General features: G+C 33.3%; 1 long non-coding RNA gene across 2 annotated transcripts; it reads left to right on the top strand.

The window, feature by feature from the left end:
* The first annotated feature begins 829 nt into the window (after positions 1-829).
* LOC102587242 (uncharacterized) lies at positions 830-6,141 on the top strand. 2 transcript variants are annotated; one of them, XR_368601.2, is made up of 8 exons: positions 830-1,054; positions 1,194-1,258; positions 1,409-1,471; positions 3,048-3,149; positions 3,316-3,373; positions 4,301-4,434; positions 4,823-4,940; positions 5,894-6,141. It is a non-coding gene; the product is annotated as an uncharacterized lncRNA (long non-coding RNA). The 2 variants fall into 2 exon arrangements; XR_001471826.1 differs by having other exon boundaries at positions 830-1,098.
* The last annotated feature ends 514 nt before the right edge of the window (positions 6,142-6,655 follow it).

Below are 6,655 nucleotides of genomic sequence, written 5' to 3'. Positions count from 1 at the left end.
ACCAGAGGGTACATATGATTTTGTGGTGTATTGTGACGCCTCTAGAGTTGGGTTGGGATGTGTGCTTATGGAAAATGGTAAGGTGATTGCCTATGCTTCAAGGCAACTTAAAGTGCACAAGAATAATTATCCGACCCATGATCTTGAATTAGCGGTGGTGGTATTTCCCTTGAAATTATGGAGGCATTATTTGTATGGGGTCCATGTGGATGTTTTCACCGATCACAAGAGTCTTCATTATGTTTTTAGTCAAATGGACTTGAATCTCCGATAAAGAAGGTGGTTAGAACTCTTGAAGGATTATGACATGAGTGTCCTTTACCACCCCGACAAAGCTAATGTGGTAGCGGATGCACTTAGTAGATTATCCATGGGTAGTGTGACTCATGTAGAGGATGAAAAGAAAGAATTGGTTCGTGAGGTGCATAGATTGGCCTGGCTAGGTGTCCAACTAGTGGATTCCACCAAAGGTACACTACAACAAATTTTGTCTAAGGCCACAACATTTCTAGACAATGCTTAAAAAGTGTTGCCACAAATATCTAAGGGAACTCTTTCAAGGCGTTGTAGGATTTTTGGCAACGTAAACTTTGGCAACACTTTCAAAGTGTGCTCTTAGTAATTATAGGATACACATCATAAGCGTTGCCAATTCATAAAATAATTGACAATGCTTATTTATATATATGACCACACTTTTAAGTGTGTGATATTTGAAACTCTAAAAACAACACTTTACAAGTGTGCCCTATAAAATTTTTAGCTGAAAATAATAATTTTTCCCCATATATATGTTTCCCCCAATTTCTAAAAAGTAAGATGCCCTATATTTCATTCCGACGTTTTTTCTTTCATTCTACGGGTTTCTCATTGTAACTCTCAACTATTCATCAATTTTCATCGCTCATCTAAAGGGAATCTTCAATGAAATCAATTCTTTTCGTTTGTCGAATTCGCAATGGAAAAACCTTACTTTTGGTTTGTCGATTTTTGCAGATATGTTTGAGTAAATATGAGTTCTCTTGCTGAAAACAACAACAATGAAGATTACCAGGTTGATTAGATCATATTATACTACAATGATCGATGCTCAAAAATGTTGTTGACGCTCTCTTTAAAAGCATAGTGTTTATCACTCTATTTTTACAGGAACTGTCGTGTTTATATCCTTCTGTTGATCTCATCTTTTGCAGATGCTTCTGAGCCATTGTAGATTCAAATATTGCTGACCCATTGTTGGCTGAATTTGACAAAATTTGTACCTCGCTTGCCCTGCTTCCCCTATTTTTACGGCATAATATTGATAAGTTTAAGGAATTGCATAAGTGTCCTTCTACTAATTGTTACTTTTTCTGAAGTTAGATTCCTTCAAAAGGAAATTTATGAAATCTATTGGTTAATTTTGCAGACAATTAAGACAAACGTAATTCGAATGCTCAATAATTGGGACTTGCCAACGATTTGGAGCAAGGTCTGAATCGTCTTCTCTCTTACTTTGGTTTTGTTATTGTAGATCCTTACCTCACCATGTATGCATTTATGATAATAGAGGATTTTACTCCCATCAACTTCTAAGGTTTACCAAGATCCACCCTTCAAGATGAGACCTATAAAGTTAACCTGACTATTACCCTTTTGACTTCGCATGATATTGCAACATCAAATATTTCATTTAACATTGAACCTCTTCAATCGGAAGGCCTGAATTCCCTATAGGCCAAGTTAAACTTGTGTGAAATTTCATCTAAAAATAGAGTAGTTTCTCTCTGAAATGTAATTAAAATATTGTAACTAGTTCAAATGAGATTGTAATTGTTGAGACGTTTTAGTATGAGAAGGTCTAATGACTTCTTTTTTCTGAGCTAACAGTCAAGATTAAATAGACATGATAAAGAAGTTAATTGTTCCTTATTGTTTCATATGTCTTTCCTAAAACCTTTTCATACTATCCCCAATTTTCATCTGTTTACTTTAGCTTTCTCTGTTCAATAGTCTTCTCTTTTGTAGGTCTCGCTGTGTTAAGGTTAGTGTTATCTCTTTGCTTGAATTTTTGGTTCTTTTGTTTGTGATGGTGACGATTAGCCCTTTTACCTCTTCTCTGTTTGTGGTGTGTGTCGATTATATTTGGTTTCTAGCAATTTTTGCAGATTTTCTGATTGTGCTTTGGGGTTGCTCTACATGCTCGATATTTTGTCAAATTTTGTTATTAGGGATCCAAATTTTAATTGAGAATATGAGAGAATATACTTTCCTACCGTTAGATAACATTCTAAAAAATAACCTTTATGTATTATAAAAGAGTCGAATTCAATTTGTCATTATCACACATATACCATAGATTAAAAAAGAGAGATGTAAAGACAGGAGAAAAAAAACTCTTCGAGCAACAAGAAAGCTATGAAAATGAACAAAATAGAATGAAGAATATTAGAAGTTTAGAGGTGGCTAAAAAGTTAAACAGAAAAAGTGATCTGCTACGTGCTTGTTAGGTTAAAGAATGAAAAACATGTATAGTAAATAGATGAAAAAGTCTTGAATGTCGTCTACTCAATTTGTATAGGCAAAGAATTGACATGTTGAGATGAGCCAGAATGCTCCGCCAAAGAAATATCGAAAATATATATAAGTTAAGCTAATGCAGGGGCATATCTACCCGAGAGAAAGGTTGTCGAGTGACATCCCTTCGTCAAAAAATTACATTGTATATATAGGTAAAAATTTAATATAATGACTATATATAAAAGTGTTGACATATCTTGACACAAGTTGAAGGTTTAGTGTAGTGGTTAAGGGGTTGCAAATCTTGTTGAAGGTTGTGTGTTCTATTTTTGATAGCAATGTTTACTTTTTTACTTTATATTTCGACACCTCTTGATAAAAAATACTTTATATTTTGACACCCTTGATAAAAAATTTGGCTCCGCCACTGTGCTAATGTGACATTAGATATAGATTATTTATATTTCAATTTAGTTGATTAGTACATAATGTATTATACTCACCACACATTGATACCCTGACTCACAAGAAATATTGTTCTTCTACAGGTAGTGCATCTCCAATGCTACATTAGTGTCATAGCACGCTGAGTGATTTTCCTAATCTTTCTAAATACCTTTTTTAATAGTGGGACAAATTTCTTTTGCTCGGTAAGTGTTTAGCTTGTATGCTAATTCTTTATTTCCTTCATATAACACTTAGCTCATATGTATACTATTTCATTGGCAAAGTAGACTTTGTTATTGTATCTCTTCAATTTTTCCCCTTCTTAGTTTCTATTGCAATTTTTTAAACAAAATGTGATGGATCATGTAGGTGATTCTACAAACTCTTGCTGCTACTATACCACTGTCACTTGCTGCTCTATAAACAAGTAAGCACATTTGGCTTGAATCTTATGAAGGAATATATTGACATAATATTGTCTCATAATCACAATAGTTGCTTCTATCATATGTAAGCACAATGTGCTATGAAGACCCTGAAGTTAATAGTGCTTCGCTGATCAAGATGTTAGAGTTCTTATTTTCTTACAACAAGTTAAGAGGACTGTATTTACTGCAAATGGTTCTCTTATTCACCAAGATTACGTTGATAAGAACCAGATAAAAAAGAGCCCATGCTAAGTGCTTATGCTATTTTCCATTTTTTAAGTTTGGATTTCTCAATGTCCATAAACATGTGTATTGTACAAAGCCACATAAGTTTTTCTGATGACCTCTCTAGGCAATGAATCATGCACTATCTTAGCCTCAATTGTTCTCTTAATACGAACATTTTTTAGGGTAGAAATACAATGAATCTTCCTTATTTGTTACTTTTCAGTTTCATTATAACCAATACTTCCGTGAGAAATTCTCTAATTAAATTGTTGTTATGTTTTAAGCTCTTGCATTTATCTGTTTAATCTTATCAAAGCAAGCAAGATCATAACTATATGAGGAGCATTTTCCAAGTTAGTCTAGTCAAAATCTTGAGTTAAATCTGAACTTTCTATTTTTTTATGAACTTATTTTATCACCACTTCTAATCGACATAAAGAGATATTCTTCCTTTACTGTGCATTCTACAATCCTCTATGCTCCATTTGACTCCAACAAGGATGTTTGAGTTCTGATCCCAATTTTAGCAAGTTTTTCCATGACTATTTTCAACTATTTTTTGGGGATTCTACTTAATCTATACTTTCCAAATTGTTAACTGTTTGTTCTATGGTAAAAGTAAGCTACTTTATCTCTTAAACTTTGAAAGACTGTCAATTTTTACAAGCGTATAACTATCGTGTTACCTTTAATGCTAGGATAATGGTGGCTTCTACATTATTATTGGTTCGTCTCTTGAAGGTTGAAGGCACTGGTGGCTATTCTTAAGGTTCAGCCAAGACTATACATTCGAAGCAAGCAAGATCATAACTATATGAGGAACATTTTCAAAGTTAGTCTAGTCAAAATCATGAGTTAAATCTAAACTTTCTGTTTTTTTATGAACTTATTTTATCACCACTTCTAATCGACATAAAGAGATATCCATCCGTTAGTGGTGCATTCTACAATCCTCTATGCTCCATTTGACTCCAACAAGGATGTTTGAGTTCTGATCCCAATTTAGCATGTTTTTCCTTGACTATTTTCTATTGTATTTTGGGGCTTCTACTTAATCTATAGTTTCCATATTGTTAACTGTTTGTTCTATGGTAAAAGTAAGCTACTTTATCTCTTAAACTTTGAAAGACTGTCAATTTTTACAAGCGTATAATTATCGTGTTACCTTCAATGCTAGAATAATGGTTGCTGCTGCATTATTATTTGTTTGTCTCTTGCAGGTTGAAGGCACTGGTGGCTATTCTTAAGGTTCAGCCAAGACTATACATTGCCCTATGGAAGAAGAATCCCATAAAGAAATCTCTTTAGCATTTTTACATGGATCCAAGTAAATTTATGGTAATAAAATTTCCTCTAGATCCCTTTACAAATAAGTATCTTATTTAGTTATATCATAGTGCGATTTTTGGTTCACTATTTAACTTTCATGGCTTTGTATGTATGGAAATATAAAGAGCAATACTTCCATTTACTGTGAAAGCAAAAACATGCTACAATATGTAAGTCTAAGATATAGTCATTAGGATTCTAGCTATTGAAGGTGTCAAAGGGAGAAAAAAGATAGTGTTGCAGTGTAGTTGTTACACTACCCCTAAAATAATAAATGTTTATATTATCGCTTGTGGAACTCGATGCACATTTTAAAGTAGCTCTACATTTAGTGAATTCAAACTGATGCGCACTTGGAAATATCTAAAGGTTTTCAATTGCAGTATGATGTTGTGTTGTTGATTTCTTAAGGATTTTCTGTCTTCTGAAACCTACGAGGGCAATGATAGAGGTCTGAATGATGTGGTTTGGAAAAGGCTTGACAAAGCTATGATAAATGACAATTGGCTCACTCAGATGCCTCTCACTACAGTTACACATTTTCCTTTTTTGAGCTCAGATCATTGCCCTATACACACTGCTATCCTGATTTACATGTCTGCATTAGAGTATCTTTGGATATTTCTCCTGCTGCCCTTGTTCTTTGGCCTGAAGTGGACTTTGAGTTGGATATAGCTACTCCAATGAGCTATAAATCGGCAAATCTGCAATCTGCTATAAATCTGCAAATTTGCAATCTGCTATAAATTTGGAAATCTGCAATCTACTGCAATCGGGAAAGTGTTGAGCTCTTCTATAACTACCTAAACACGGAAAATTCTAGCTAGTTAATTCGAGAACTGCTGCAACAGAACTTCTTGCCTTTTCACTCCAATAGAACTTCTTGCCTCTTCTATAACTGCTGTAATTTGATTTGTTGTACATAATTTGTTTTGATTTTTAATTTTATTTTAAATGTGTAGGGAAATTGAGGGGATCAAATTTGAAGGGTCGCCACAAGTCAATTTGATCTCGTTGAAGTGGATGATGAAGAGTTTTTGAACTATTGTAAAAGTTTGAGTACATTATATTTAATTTTGTGAAATATATTCATTGCTAGAATATATTGAACTATTGTAAGAGTACTTTTCGAGCTATTGTGTACACATATTTAGAATATTGCTTTATAAGTATGTGTATGTACACAAGACATACTATCTTTTGAAGTTTATTGCAAATATATACATTTTAATTACTTATTTGCTATTTTGATGCTTGAGATTATTTATTGCAAAACAATATTGGTATTTTTTAATTAGATATTGTGGCATATAAATATTTTATAGCCAAAATAATATTACCACACTTAAAAGTGTAGCTATAGGACTGTAAATTGTGGTATGAATTGATATGCTCAAATTACACCTCCATAAAGAACTATAAGCGATCGTTATCAAGTAAAGAATCCAACTTTGAGGTTGGGGTCGATCCCATGAGGAATATGGTTTAGACTTAAATTTAACTTATCATTATATTCGTTTAGTCAACGTATTTCCAAACAAGTAAGTAAAGGAGGAGGGGGGTTTTGTGAAACAAACACTTGATTGTAGTTGGGTAATAATTGAACAGGATTCAAACTTTGTTGTTATCAATGAGAGTAAGAAACTAGGGTGTACGTGTTCCCCATAAGCTCATAACGCGGCAATTCCTAGTAATAGTAAACTTTTCCTACTGTATTACATGCA

This window comes from Solanum tuberosum, unplaced genomic scaffold (assembly GCF_000226075.1).
Source record: "Solanum tuberosum cultivar DM 1-3 516 R44 unplaced genomic scaffold, SolTub_3.0 scf00459, whole genome shotgun sequence".
NCBI classification, from domain to species: Eukaryota; Viridiplantae; Streptophyta; class Magnoliopsida; order Solanales; family Solanaceae; genus Solanum; species Solanum tuberosum.
The sequence above is the reverse complement of the archived record's forward strand: the minus strand, read 5'-3'. Positions and strand labels throughout refer to the sequence as shown.